The sequence below is a fragment of the Callithrix jacchus genome, chromosome 16 (genome assembly GCF_049354715.1).
Source record: "Callithrix jacchus isolate 240 chromosome 16, calJac240_pri, whole genome shotgun sequence".
Lineage (NCBI taxonomy): Eukaryota > Metazoa > Chordata > Mammalia > Primates > Cebidae > Callithrix > Callithrix jacchus.
The window spans coordinates 5958035-5973686 of NC_133517.1; positions in this window are offsets into that span (position 1 = coordinate 5958035).

Sequence of the window (15652 nt, forward strand, 5' to 3'; positions counted from 1 at the left end):
GCATTGAGGGAAGACACCCAGCCATCCTGAGCTCCCTACTGGGCCATGCCTGACGCAGGTGCTGGCCCACAGTCTGCCACACCAGGTCTTCTTTTCAGAGCGCACTCAAATCCAACTTCCTCCTCTCCATGACCCCCCGCCAGATTGTGGCTTCTGCTCTGCCGGGGAGTCATAAAGCTCTGTGGGGAGCTCCTCCCCCTCCTGTGAGTCTGAAAGTTTTCCACGCCCAGACAAGCTCTTGATAGGGTTCATTTCCGTTCCCGGTCAAAACGTGGGGGCCGTTATACTCAACTACTCAGGATGAGGTGCTGGAAGAAAACTTCTCCAGATTGTAAAATTTAATGTTTAGATGTCAAGTAAGGCATTTCTTTTCCTAAGGATCATGCCACAGATTCAAAGGCAAGAGAGTAAACTTCTCATTTCTATGGAAATCAGTTTTCCAAAGGAAAGAAAATGAATGACGAGTGGAAGGACCTTAAGACCAGGGAAGCTCAGGGCGCTATTTTGCCCCCTGCACTTGATCCTTCTGCAGAATGACACATGGCATCCACTTCCTCAGGAAGAGACAAACCCGCAGAGAACACTGAAGTCTCACTTTCCTGGGTCTGACTTTTACAATGCAAGAACATTTGATCAAAGTAGGCCCGCCCAAGAGCTGGAGTAGACACTTACTCCTGGCTCCCAGCACTGCCCCGCAGAAATCACAGGTGGCTTCAGGCGCGTCCAGACACCTGGAGCTCCTTACGAGTAGTATGGCAGGTAAGCCTTTGATAAGACCCAGCTCTAAAACCTTGGCAAGGGCCACTTGGTTTTCCAGCATTCTTTTGTGTGTCAGAGCTCCAGCCTGATGCTTCCAAAGGCACATGCGCCCAGGGCTTTGCGGCAACTCTCATGGCTGCGCACTTTGCAGCGCATTGGCAAGGAGGCGCTCTTCCCCTCCCAAATACGCAGGCCAGAGCATGCGAGCGACAGCTGCCTGGTCTGCCCTCCCTAGCCTGGCAGAGCAGGAAGCCTTGCTCAGGCAGCTCCCCCTGGCTGGAAGGCCTGCCCTCCCTTCCCGTTCCTCTTCTACACTGGTGAGGTGCATGGACCTTTATTGCTCTTCTACAATTATAGGGAAACTGAGGCTATGAACTGCTATGTCCCCAACACCCGTCTCTCACATCACACTGGAGGGCAGCACCTCAGCCTCCCTGAGATGACAGACCCTGGTCTCCCACTTGGGATGAGGATGCTGACTTAGAGGAGGAGATAAGTCATTTCCATCAGTACGTTGGTACCTGGAGCAGTCTCAGGTGTTCAGCCACTCTTTGTATCACGCTTCATATTATGAGTGCAACATGCCTTAAAAGCATTTTCTCTGATACTGTCAAAGGAAAAAGCATTTCCTTTGACATTTACCACACTTTTATGCTGTTTTTAATAGAAAGCCTTAGTTAATACTTGTGTTTGACCAGAGTTTAAATAATCTAACTTCCTTTTTTATCAGTTCCCGGTGAAAGCCATAGCGATTCAATGAAATTTGTTGAAATGTACCGACCACCCTGTGGAATGGACACTGCAGAGTTGTTGCGGCCGCTTGTGTGTCCCTGGTGCTGGTGTGGGTGTTTGTATGTGTGTGTGGGTAATTTTGCTGTTATGGAGTGTTTCGTTTCCAGCTGAGGGGAGGAGCAAGAAGGGATAAAGCGTCAGGGCCACCTTCCAGCAGTCAGCCGTTCTAGAATGGGAACCTGTTCCCGTGAAAGGTTCCAAGCTTCACCTCTATTACCATAACTGGATTATATATTCTCTCTATAGACAGACCAATTAAAGGAACTGCGGGACTCACTGGAGTGGAGGAGATCTGGGAACTCTGCTCACAGCATGGGAACTGGGCAAGCCAGCTTTTCACAGTGATTGAAGCTGCAGGTTTAGCAGTGCCAAGGCAGGCTGCGCCCAGTCTCCTCCTGAATTCATTAGCTGTGCTTGTTGTACACATGGGCTACCTGTGTCTTCTTGGCAGGGGATCTTAAAGCCCAGTGACAGCACTGCTCTGCCCAGCCATTGCTTCTGCGGCCAAGGTCAGAGGGGATCCTGCCAGCAGCACACTCCTGGAGCCCCAAACCCTCCTAACAGGCCACCAGCCCAACAAGAACCCACAGTGAACGCCGGGACCACCAGAGACCAGCGCGTCCCACCCCACTGGGGACATCCAGTTTTGTAAATAGAAGTAGCCCATCAAGGAAAACAGTTAGGGAGGAAGCTATTTCTCTGTCTAAAAAACAAAAAGCGGGTACCCGTTTCGCTTAGATTTGACTGTAGGCCACACCTGCACAGATGAGCTGGCGCAGGCTGGAGGAGGGGCCGCCCCACCCCAGCGCACAGCGTTCGCCCCCAACACAGGCAGTCCTGGCCCCAGGTTGCATCTGCAAGGGAACTGGCCCGGTCTGAGGCAGCCTCTGCTCCAGCGTCAGGGCACCCCTTTGTGTCTCCTCCAGCAGACAGCTATTGGAGTGCATCCACTGTGCACACTGTCTACTCATCAGTCCTCACTTCCTGCACGCAGGGCACCATCACTCACAACCATCCTAACTCATAATCAAGCAGCAAATATCTCATAACAGAGCCGAACAGAAAGAAGTGGGCACTGAGAGAACTACTTTGTGCTCATTTCACTTGAATAATCAGACAACCCCCTAGCAAATCTGAAAGTGGTCCAGAGACCCAGAGATTTGATATATTGTATCTTCATTTCCTGTCTACCTTTGTCAATCACTATGTGCCAATACTCAGTCAAAATTCTGCATTTGTCTTCTTCCAGACAGCATCTCACTCTGTAGTCCAGGCTGGAGAGCATCACCGCTTGATCAGCTCAATGCAGCCTCAGCCTCAGCCTCCTGGGCTCAATCCATCCTCCTGCCTCAGCCTCACCAGTAGCTGAAGCTACAGGTGCACGCCAGCACACCCAGCTAATTTTTAAGATTTTTTGTAAAGATGATGTCTCATTATGTTTCTCAAGAGATATATTTTTTTCTATCGGCCTCATGATTAATTTTACCTGTGTTAAGTGGCTTAAATCTGAATTACACATCATCATAATGATAGACTATAATAATTTTGGATACATTACCAAATATATATACATGATATTTTATAAGAACTTAGCGGAGTCAGTCCTTACCCTCATAGAATTTACAGTCTGTTTAATGTAATTCTATGTTCCCTGAATGTCCAGTCAAGATGTAATCCCCAATATGTACTGTTGGCAATTGGGTCAATGATTTGTCTCATCATTGCATTGTTGTCAATATGTCATCTCCGATATGTAGTATTAGTAATTAGCTTCGTGAGTTGTCTCATTATTGCAATATATATACTTACACTGATACAGTAAGACACACCAGAAGCACTATGAGTTTCTAAGGTGATTCCATGGAAAAAATGCACACAACATATCTTATTGGGAGCCATGGTAAATATTTCAGCAACAAGTTGTGACTTCTTTAAAGGTTTTTCTGATTTCAATTGCTGAGCCATTCAGCAAACTCAGGCGTTTTGCTCAGTAATCAGCAACATCAGCGGAAAATATATATCGGCAAAGAACAATAGTATGCTGGAATCCGCTCCTAACGGCTTACCAAAAAACCCCACCAAACCATCGGGAATTCTGTGAGCTTTTGGTTAAACTCTGCCATTATTAAATGCCAAATTACATGGACTTATAACTTCATGACTTGTATTAAATGTAAAGGTGGTAGGAACTCAAAACTCTCGGCTTTCTCCGTATCTTACTCCCCTTCGGCGCGTCCCAGGCCTCTGGTGTCTCTGTGGTGGAAGCACAGTCTGGCAGTGAGCTACTGTGCATCTTGCTCCAGCTCTGAGCTCGCGGCGTCCCATTCACAGCGTGTAACTGGCCATGGTGGAAATCAGCAAATGCCACAGATCAGAGCTTTATCTATCACTTCACGCGTTGCTCACTTATGAAAGTGAAGAATAAAACGTTTACCATGCAGATTAAACTTGAAACTGTGTTGTGTAGGCTGATATTACATTGTGAAAAAGCAATTGAAGGAATATTCTTCCTCTGTTCAGAACCCATTGTCCAATTCAGCAAAGAAGTCGCTCACATCACTGACGACCAAATGACATTCCAACGCACATCCTCGTCATTTCCTTTTCAGCTAACTTGTTAGTATTATTATGAAAATACCAACCAACACTCACATCCAAGTCCCATCTGCACATCAGCTGCAACACGAGGTCGGCTACAGAAACAAGATTTCAGCAAAATCAACGAAAGCATTCTGTGAGGATAAAATAGAATTTATGATGAAGCATATGTCTTATCATCATATATGCCATGATTGTTTGCAAACTGTGCACAATATATCTCTGCGCATAGATGATTGATGATAAACTGTGCAGATATATGCACACTTTTTTCCCTGAAGACCTGGTTGTTATACATTTACCGGCACACCACTCGTTACCTGTCTTTCTCGGTTTTTCTCGTTGCCTAAATATTTTTCCTCAGGAAACAGTAAGGGATATTTTATGTTTACAGAAAAAACAGTGCCATTGAAGAAATACATTTTGTTGGTGATATTTACCAAAATTCTGGGACTGTATTAAAAAAAATGTTTTAGATCTCATTATTCCAGTAGTATTGCCCATCAAAAAAAATTGTTCATGTATGTCTATTTAAATTACGTTCTTGGGCCGGGCATTGTGGCTTAAGCCTGGAATCCCAGCACTTCGGGAGGTGGAGGTGGGTGGATCACCTGAGGTCAGGAGTTTAAGACCAGCCTGGCCAACATGGTGAAACCCTGTCTCTACTAAAAATATAAAAATTAGCCGGGCATGGTGGCAGGTGCCTGTAATCCCAGCTATTCTGCGGCAGGAGGTTGGGGAGGGCCGGAGGGTGTGGCCGAGGCAGGAGAACGGCTTGAACCTGGGAGATGGAGGTTGCAGTAAGCCAAGATCATGCCGCTGCACTCCGGCCTGGGCAACAGAGGGATACTCTGTCTCAAAAATAGATAAATAAACGTATACTCTTGTCTAAACAGTTACTGATCTTACATGTGTCATCGTTTCAATTGTTTAAAAAGGGATTTTTCTCTGAAAATTTTAGTATAATTTTTAGAAATGATGCACGTGTATAAATACACCTACACACACTGTACTATTTCAGCAGAAAGAAAGCAGGGACTTTCCAACACACTTAGCATCCACTTCTTCCCAGGAGCTCAGACCGCAGGGTCAGCCCGATGGAGCAGGGAGGTGTTCAAGGTCCCACTGTTGGCTCTAGCACAATCCCACAGGAGCACTGCCTGAGAAAGCTCCAAGCATGTCCCCAAAACAGAGACCAGGCTGCAGTGAGGGGACTCACTGAGGACTCACTGAGGTGAAGCCATGCCAAAGTGAACTGAGATACGGATCATCTCAGCTTCCTGAGATACGGTTCAGGAAGCAGTCAAAAGCCAGAGGATCAACTGAAAAGAAATCATGAGCAAAGAAAGGTTTCCCGGGACATGCCTCACAGAACCAGTTAGGAACATGAAGTTCTGGCTTGGGGGTTGTTTCTTTTTGCATCTGGGAAAGTGCTTGGCCATGGGAGAGCCCAGAATCATGTAGCACATGAATGAATGAATGAATGATATGTGGAGTTCGCCCCCAGGGTTGGCGTAGTTTGGAAGACACATGGAATGGAAATTTTCTTGCGGCACCGAGTTTAAAAGCTCTGTGCCAACCCTTCATCCAACAGAAGTAGGCGGACTCCAGCCTTTGTGCCCACTCAGCCCACCCGTGTTTGTGTGTGTAAGCGGTTGCTTTTGCACTGCAACAGCAGAGTTGAGTAGTTCTGACAGAGACTGGATGGCCTACAGAGCCCAAATATTTACTCTCCGGCCTTTTGGGGAAAAAGTTTGTGGATCCCTGCCTTGAAGGAATTAATACAATAGGTAGAATCTTCTGATGTTTCTCCCTTTCACAGGGCTTCATAGGGACAGAGAGTGATTGAAAGATATAACTCACCAGTCCAACGAAGGTTTACGGAATGCCTGCTATAGATGTCATTGAGAATAAATATCTCCCCTGCCTCAGCCACCGAGGAGGCCTGGTTGGGGAGACAGAGACACAGGTGTCTACAATAAACACCACTCCACATCAGATCAGGGAGGAGGCACTAACTAGAAAGACCCACGTGCTCCTGGGAGGTGGCTAGTGCAGGGGCTGCCCAGACAGGGGCTCTCAGGCTGCACGGGGCAGACAGCCATCCCTCAGGTCTCTGCTCCTTTGATGCCACTGGGGTCCTGCCGTCTCAGAACAGAGGCGAGGGACAAACAATGACTCCCACAGTCCTCTGCAGCAGGAGGAGGTCAGGCGCTGGCACAGATGGCCGCATGCCTGCTTTCTCCTTTTGACCAGTGACCCTTGTTCTTACCCCCTGCCCCCAGGCCAGGAGGAGTGAGGGCTCCCTGCAGTGCAGGGTTCACCGGGTACTGTGACAAGCATGCCACCCAGTCCTTACAAAAACCTCTGCAGCAAGCCCTGCCGTTCTCTCTCATTGCTGGGAGGAGACTGGGCGTAGCGCTGTAAAGGTAGACGGCATCCCCCGAACAGGTCGGGGGCAGGACTGAGTCTGTCTGACACCAAAGCCAAGCTCTTAGGAAATCTGCTGGCGTCTGAAGCCCAGGGGAGGCGGGGGTTTCCAAGAGTCGGAGTAGGGAGTGGTGGACACAGTGAAATGTAGCGAATGGAGGAGAGCGGTCAACGGACCTGTGTGGACCCACACTGGCCTCACTGATGACCGCAGGTGTGGGAGAGAGGGTCTCACCTTCTGCCTACCCCATGATGCTGCCTTCAACCAGGTGGTTTTGGACAGGGGGATTTTATGGGCCATTTGTCTTATTCTTTGTGCCAAGGTCAGCCTTAATGGGAAGAAATGCCATAAGTGGGCAGCCAACAAGAATGAGCTCTGTATGGTCAGATAATAACTGAGAAAGGCAGAGTCACTCAAAGTTATTGAAAGACCGTATCTGTGTGGTTATTTAGAACTCCCATTCCTTAATTAGGGAATCAGGTGGACGGGTGCAACACTTGACTCTATCACTTAGTGATGGCTCGACCTTGAACACGTGTCACCTCCTCTTAGAAGTTCTGTTTCCTCATCCATACAATAGGGATAATAAGGCCTCGTTCCCAGGCTGGTTGCGATCATAAAATGAGGTCATGCTTGTAAAGCAACTCCATATGGTGCCTGGCTGACAACAAAGCTGTTGTTCCCATCATTAGTTATTAGGACTGATAGGATTGGTATTATCGAGATTACTAAGGGTCTGTTATGCTAAGAAATCGAGATGGAAAGTGGCTATGTCCCCGCAGCTGGTGAAGTAGTAGGCAGCAGGAGGGTGTCCAGACAGCAGCCTCTCCTGTGTTTCTGCTTTACTGATTCTCTCCTCCAGCCACACACGTGTCTGCCTGGCTGCAGACCCCACCACTGGGCCACCCTCCATAGCTCCCCATCTAGGAGCCACCACATGGGAGACTGCCTCTGCGTCCCCACCAACCACCCCCACCACATTCACCGCTCCTGCGCATCTAGCTGCACAGACGTTCTTATGGGTAGCACTGGCCGAATGGGCTGCTTCCTCCAAGGCACACATTTGTCTTAACCATGGAGCTGCAGGTGTGTGAATTTTCAGCAAGGTGCTAAGCTCCATCATGGCACAAAGGGTAGCTTTGGTGGCCGTTCTTTGTGTAGCCATCTCAAATGGACAGATGAAGCCGCAGTTCCAACAGAGAGCCCCAGGCAATAAAGGCAGAGCCCGGCTCCATGAGGACCATCACCTCACTTTTCCTTCCGATCACCAGCACATGCAATGTGAAAGACCAAAGAACTCAATACATTTGTGTTTTGTCCATTTGTTTCATGTATCAAAAGGGAAGGATAGTAGTATTAATCGTAAGCGTATTCACCAGAGTAAAGTCTAAGGAGTGCTTGAAGCTGCCCAGGGGAACGTGCTCTGTAACTAACACCTAAGATGATGCTACCGACAGATGAGGACAAATACTTTGTGCACATCCTGTGTGCCCTTTTGTGGAACTTGCAAACACAATCTCCAAAAAAGGCAAATTGTGAATATTAGGATTTTTATTTTATATGCACATACTAAGCCTTTTCTGCAAAAGAATATGGATCATGTGTTAGTCCATTCACACTGCTGATAAACACATACCCAAGACTAGGTAATTTATCAAGAAAAGGAGGTTGAATGAACTCACAGTTGCATGTGGCTGAGGAGGTCTCACAATCATGGAGAAAGATGAAAGGCACGTCTTACACGGCGACAGACAACAGAGAATGAGAACCAAGTGAAAGGGGTTTCCACTTATGAAATCATCAGATCTCGTGAGACTCATTTACTACCACAGGAACAGTATGGGGAAACCATCCCCATGATTCACTGATCTCCCACTGGGTTCCTCCCATAACACATGGGAATTGTGGGAGCTACAATTCAAGATGAGATTGGGGTAGGGACATAGCCAAACCATATCACATCAGTAAAGAGGAAACGGATTGCTTGCATCCAGTCATCTGTAACTAGCAACATTGCACATGCATATAATATAAAAAACTTGAAGCCCAGATTATGTTAACTCACTTCAATGAACATCTTCAAAATATCTAGAAATTGAATCTGGATTCCTACTGGCCGTAAGAGTTCATTCAAGCTTTTATCTTCTCTAAGCCTTAATTTGTCTACATGAAAAATGGGTTAATACGTATGCCATAGAAATTTTATGAGAAACAAATCTGGTTTTGTAAGTAAGAGGCATTCAGCTTCTTTGCTACTCAGGCGCAGTTCACTATTAATTGACATGTATTTGTTTTGTGGTAGGATCTCTGAAAATGTTGAAATTCCTTTGGGTACTTATGAAACACAGTCATCACATAGCGGTAACTGGGCATAGATACATAAAAGCAGGCCAAAATTTTTATTTTCAAATATAAAATTTCTTTTGTGGTTTCAATCTGGAGATTTAGAGAACTTTTAAGATCTCTTTGAAATATGCCTCAGGCTTGTTTGTGAGTGTAGCAGTTACGCTTGATGTCTCCATTTCAATGTCTTCGCAGAAGGCAGAGTGCATATTTGTCAACGACTATGGGGTAAGTTTACCCTTTCCCCAAGTCTAGGTTGAGTGGCCATTGGTCTAAGCCAGTGACGAAGGTAATATTCACCTGGCCAATGGATTCTCTAGGTAAGTGATCCACTTCCGTGCAATATAATGTAAAAGGGGACTTTCTGGGGCGTTTCTAAGAAATGTTTTCCTACTCCTAAGAAGACCCTGGAATACACAGCCCATTTCCTGACTTTGGACATCCTTGGTCTGGATGTGATACCTGAAAGGGCTGCAAACATCTCGTTCTCAGAGGTGAGAAGGGGCTGACACAAAAGGCAGGGGGAGGGAGGGATGAACTAAACCTGGTTTTTCAGACACCCATGAGTGTTGAATCAACCAACCTGAAATCTGTCTTATTTCTAGACTTTTTTTGAGATCCTAAATGTCTTTATTGTCAGAATTTTGTCTTATTTGCAACTCAAAGAATCTTTACTACTTCTTGTCTGCGTGTCAAAGATAGCCAAATATGTGAAAAGCACTGGCCCGAGCTACTATAAAAATGTATGTTACATCTTGAAAAATTCCCTGTTAGACAAAGTGCTGTCATCACTTGCAGCCTGAAGGATTAATTCGGTCTGATTTCTTACACATAGAAAATGATATTAGCCACAGCTGGGGGACAGAGCAGCTGGTGATAGGCAAACCAGGGACAGGAGAGCATGCCAGGGAGCTGTACACTCTTTCATACGTGATTGCTGAGAAACGCTCTAGGCAGAATGTGTTTTCATCCCCTTCCCTTGTCTTTAACTCCATCTCAGTGTAATTCTCTAACTAAATGCAGCTCTCAGTAAGGAATGGGAAGATGAGGTCAAGAAAAGGATTCTGTTGGAAATGCTTTCCCAGTGCAGATGTGCAGTAACCCCCCAGGATGATCTTCCCAAGTCAGAATCCACCAAGAAAAGAACACTGAGGTGAACCATCATGTTTAATGATGACATCTGAGGACGATGACTTCATGTGACTCATAAACTCAGTTAATTATGTGATTCTATTTCTAAAATATAGTGGGGAATGTGTCAGGAAAGCTCTAGTATCATACCAGAGGCCAGAGGTTCAAAAGTTCAGGCAAAATCAAAAAAGTATTTTTCTTTAATAATAAAAAAGATCATGTCAAGATAGATTGAAAAACCATCAAGAAACATCTTGATGTCAAGAAACGTCTATTAATATAAAAGAACTTTGAGGACTCTAAAGAATGTAGTGATTCGGGATGGAAAAGAACATTTTCGTGCTCCAGAGATGCAGGAGAAATTGAAGATGCTTCATCCACATAAAATATGACCCTCTGAGTCCTGCCAAGGTCAATGAGACCCAGAGCAATCAGCTCGATATAAAATTGGGTTTGTACATTTTCTTACTTGCACTAGTTCCTCCCTTCTTGTATATCTGCCACTTTTTTATTTCTCTACCATCTCTGCAGCTTCACCTCCTTACCCCATATTTTATAACTGTCCCAGAAGATAGATGCCACACATGTTGCAAAACAGAGCAGAGACAGCAGGGAAGTGGCACTGACCGCTGCTTTCTGGGCTAGCTTGTTTTCTGAATCCCGGTTCCTTAGTTAAAACCTCGGCTTTGTTTCTGCATGGCTTTGCATTCAGTGGTGGCGGGATGGGGCAGACAGCCTTAGTTCAACTCATGAGTTATTCAGTTACAAACGAGTAGATGCTCCCTCGCCACCCTGTACCTGCCTTTCCGTATTTCCCCTTCCCCCAGAGTGTCATCTTTCCACAGGTAATACGCTTGCACCTAAGAAAGTTCAATGGCAGGTTAGAGAGTATGTTGTTTTGACTAAAGTTTAAAATGATATGCTCAGGGTTGAGAAAGTAAACTCTGTCTTTTAGTGAATTAATAGATTTAAAATTGCACTGGCAAATATTAAGATGCTTCAAGCTCCAAACCATCGCTTGAAACTATAATTATAATTGCTCCCTAGGTATGCAATTGAAAATGCCATACAACTTTCAGAAATACTGATGCTTTTTAAAAAACATCTTATGTTGTCATGGAAACAGGAATAGAGTAATGAGAGAATTTTAAAAATATTTTAATACAAAATAAAGCAGAGTTTCAGGTCAAAAACAAATGAGAAGCAAATTTTAGTTTCTGACAACCAAAATTACAAGAGAAATATCTGTAAAAAGATAAAACCACACAATGATGGCACGATCAGAAAGAGAATGTTATAGTTTAAATTTTATAAATATTCTCATCATATTCATATTTATTCCATTTACCATCATTCATAATTTCCGAAAAACTAAGTATTTTTTCCTGAAAACTTTCCATGCTGTGGTTTTTTTCTCTTTCTCTAGGGGTCACTTATTTACATTGTGGAAAAACCGTAGGAACATCTGTTCAAGGACTTTGGCTTTCAGAGAAGAATGAAATGGAGGAAGCACGAACGAATACACTTTGTGTCTAAAAACCACTCCACTCATTTTAACTTGAGATCACTGATTATAAAGAAAATAGCTGTATTTACTCAGAGACTTCAACAAGAAATAGAATTATGTAAAATAATTGAGCCTTAATGAAAAAATATTTGTATTAAACGGTGCACTCTCTCCACGTCCAACACACTCTTTATAAATCACTCCTCAGAAGCACAGACTGGGTGTCCTATCTTTCTCCCATTTCCTTAGTAAGACAGCATATGAACTCCCTGAGAATGAATACCAAGAGACAGCTGTACAGCCTCAGTTTAACTGTAAGTCCAGTAATTACAGTAAGACCTTGGATTTTTATAACTTCTAGTCTCCTGGGGATCCAAAGCCCATTCAGGTATATTACCTCGTTGACTCGTTAAGGAGTGCCCACGTCGGTAACACCACCCACTGTAGTTGGAAAAGCGGCTTCCATATAAGCTTAAGAAACCTGCAGAGCCTCAGAAATAAGGCTGGGCTCCACTTAACTCACTTTTTCTTCTAGAACAATCTAGAATCAGAAGATTTTGGGGGGGAGGGGTCTGTGGATGCGACCTACTGACCTTACACAAGGGGTCACCTGCATTTTTATGTCTTAAAGTTGGGGAAGGAGGTGGCCTGTGACTGCAGGTAGTGGCTTCACACCGGAGGTCACTGGCAGGCTTCTTAGAACTGTTCAATTCCATTCTACTCCTTGGAGCACCCACCCCTGGGAAATCTGAGTTTGTTTTTCTCAACAACTTTCAGCAGATTTGAATATTAATTCTAAATTCTGAGCTATTTATACGCTCACGATGGTCATCAGCCACGTAATTCCTGTGCAGGAGGCCACTCTCCGGCTGCCAAAAGCTCTGTGAACTGCTGGCAGAAATGCAGAAATGCTCCCCGAGAAGGCGCCCCGGGTGGACAGCAGCAGAGCCACCGTCCAGGCGGGCAGCCGCACAGCCTGGGCACTTCCCCAGGCCACTGAGACTGAGGGATCAGCACAAAGCGTTAAGGGAGCTCATAAAAAAAGACCGACCCACAATGGAGGGATCAGGAAAGGCCCAAAGGAAGCAGCGTCCCAGTTGCCACGTGATGGAGGAAAGAACCTGCTAGGAAAAGGCCGGAAGGAGCTGTAGAGACGGGGAAAGCCTGTCTTCACACCGCAGCAACACGCCTGCCTCCGGGCCCAGCCGCGCCTCCCTCGGCACATGCAAGCCGGCACCACCCACAGCCAGTGTTTGATTTGACGCTCCCAGCTCTTCCCTAGGAGGCCTCACCTCCCTCCCTTCATGGAACAGATTTTTCCTTTGCAGTAAAAAACAATCCCCTCCTTGCCTCAGGAACACAATGTTTGCACAACCAGCGTAATTTCTTTTCATTAGTGATTTTTGGCTCTGGGGTTATATTTCTTATATGCACAATGTTTTGAATGTGACATTTTAAACCTAACTTAGCCCTTTTCTTCCAAAGCTACATTAATATAGTAGGAGGCTTAACAGACAATCCAGGCAGAAATGTCTGCAAGTTCACTGCGAGTGCCACAAAAATGTGAACTGTTTTCCTCTGCATATGCGGATTTAATGTTATTGCAGGGTTTCGGATTTTTATGAGCACTTAAAATGTTGGATCTGATTGGGATCTGGGCTCACATTAACTCATTTCAAATTATTGAATATCCATCTTCTAGCTAAAATAAAATGGTTACCAATTCAGATCTATGAAGAGCATGGGCATGAAGGAAGAGTACCTTTCTGGATCTCTTAAGAAATAACCAAGAAGTTACTACAGAAAACTAAGTGATCAGAACAAACATATGTAAGTGGACCCAAAATAACCCGGGTGTATAATATCACATAACACCAGTGAGGTCACATGGTTCAATGGAAGGAAGGGCATCGCGTTTTCTGCCACGTTTATTCTATTACCTGGAAGAATGAGTGGCTTTAGAACCCATAAAGCCCACCCCGGCTGCCTCAGCCCTAGAGATTTTGTGCTAAGATGAGAGAAACTTTCTGATCCTGTGATAGGCACAGACACATGCATCTTGAAGTCTTTCGAAGAACCCATATTTATTTTTCCCAGGAGGCCTCCTTTTGGGGGTTTACAACGAAAGTGGTTACCTGTGCATTTCTCCAGCTCTCCCTCTGGACCTGACCTGTAGTGTCCACACAGGCTGAGGGCCCAAAGAAACCAAGCCCCTGTGTGTTGGGACATTGTGTTACGATCTCTATGTGTTTTTAAAAGTTACGTAACTTTATACTCAGATTCTCTATAGCGTGGAAAGAACATTAATGAATCAACAAATCTGTTTAGGAAAAATAAAATTTTAGTCTTTTTTAGCATCAAGGATTCCTACAGTTGTATTGATTAATAAATTATAGGTGATAACATTTTATAAAAAGCAAATGTGATTTTTATAAGCACTATTTTGTTTTAACTCTGGGATTTACATTTTTTTTCCTCTTGCTCCATCTACTTCTTGTCCTCCATGAAGTATCTTGCCTTATAACACGCGTCTTAATCTTCGCATCAGAAGAATTCCTCCAACAGAATCACCAAACCAAGCCTACACTTCTCTCCAAATCATAAATCTGCTTTCATATGCAATCTTCTGTTTGATCTATGTTGACATTTTCAAGATAAAGTCCAGTCTAACTTGACCACACTTTCTAAACATTCAAGAAGAAAAAAGAAGTACTCCACCTAAAAATGGAACCGGTGTCTTCAGCCAGTGATGTTTAATCAGAGAGCCAAGATGCCAGTACTCTGCTGGGTGAGGAAATGGGAACAAACCTAGAACTGGTCTCAGGCAGAAGCTCCCGTTCCTTTCCGGCTGAGGGAGAATCAAGAGGGAAGGAGACTCGGCGGGTTTTTATTCTATGTGGGGATTTAGGACAGTTGAAGGATTTTCTACAAACTTTGAACTATAAAGAGCATGTGAATGCAGCACCTCCACCACTTTTAACCATTTTGATAAACAGTTTTTATGGATTTTATACCAGCTTGCCATGAAGCAGGTTAAATTACAAGATTAGATCAATCAGAATTTCAGAGAAGCAGCTAAAAGCTCAGGCAGCCGGCCAGCAAGAAAGCAAGCTAATTAACTTGTTTCTCATTTCTTCACTTTCGCTATTCACAGACCTGTAAAACATGTAGGTAGGAGGCTTGGCATGGGAAAATATACTCTACTGCTCTAAAAAAGATCAAGAAATGCTTACTTTATAAAGTATACTAATATCTAAGATGTTAGTTACTCTTCTCATGGTGCAGATGACAATCGCAATAATATGTACTGTGCAAACTTTGGAAGACGAGATTCCAACATCTGTGAGTAGAAAAAATGATGCATTTGAGAAGGCAGAGAGGCTATTGACTCAGAAAAGGGTAAATTATATAGAAATGTCCTCTCCAGTGGATATCACCCTAAGATGCAACGCGTCAGATGGACAAAGACATGCAAAGCAAGCGACAGCGTTCAACCAACGTCCAAAAGTGGGAAGCCTCTCAGGAAGGTTTTCTAGCTTGAGTAAATATATTAGTAATTTAATGGTCATAAACAGCATAGTGAAACAGTGTAAGATAGACAAGAGCTTAATGATGATGACTCTATACATTTGTATTAATTTTATACAATTTTAGTGCTGACCCCTCTTACAGGTTCCAAGTAGCACGAACCTGAGGACTGCAAGCACATCACGAGCAGCTGGTGTCCTGTCCTTTTCTAGACACTCCAAATTCATCACCTCTTGCATGGCACTGGCTTATGCATTTTTTTCTCCAACACTGAGCAGTTTCGTTATCTTTTTGTGTTCACAATTTAATATCTGACATTAAAGACGGATTGTAAAAATAAAATATTATGAGATGTTAAGATTGTGGTTTTGTTTGTTTGTATTTGTTTGATTGTTTCAAGGCAGAGTCTTATTCTGTCGCCCAGGCTGGAGTGCGGTGGCACGGTTATAGCTCTCTACAGCCTCCACCTGCTGGGCTCAAGCAGTCTTCCAGCCTCAGTCTACCACGTAGCTGGGACTACAAGCACATGTCCCCACACACAGCTATTTTTTTTTTTTATTTTT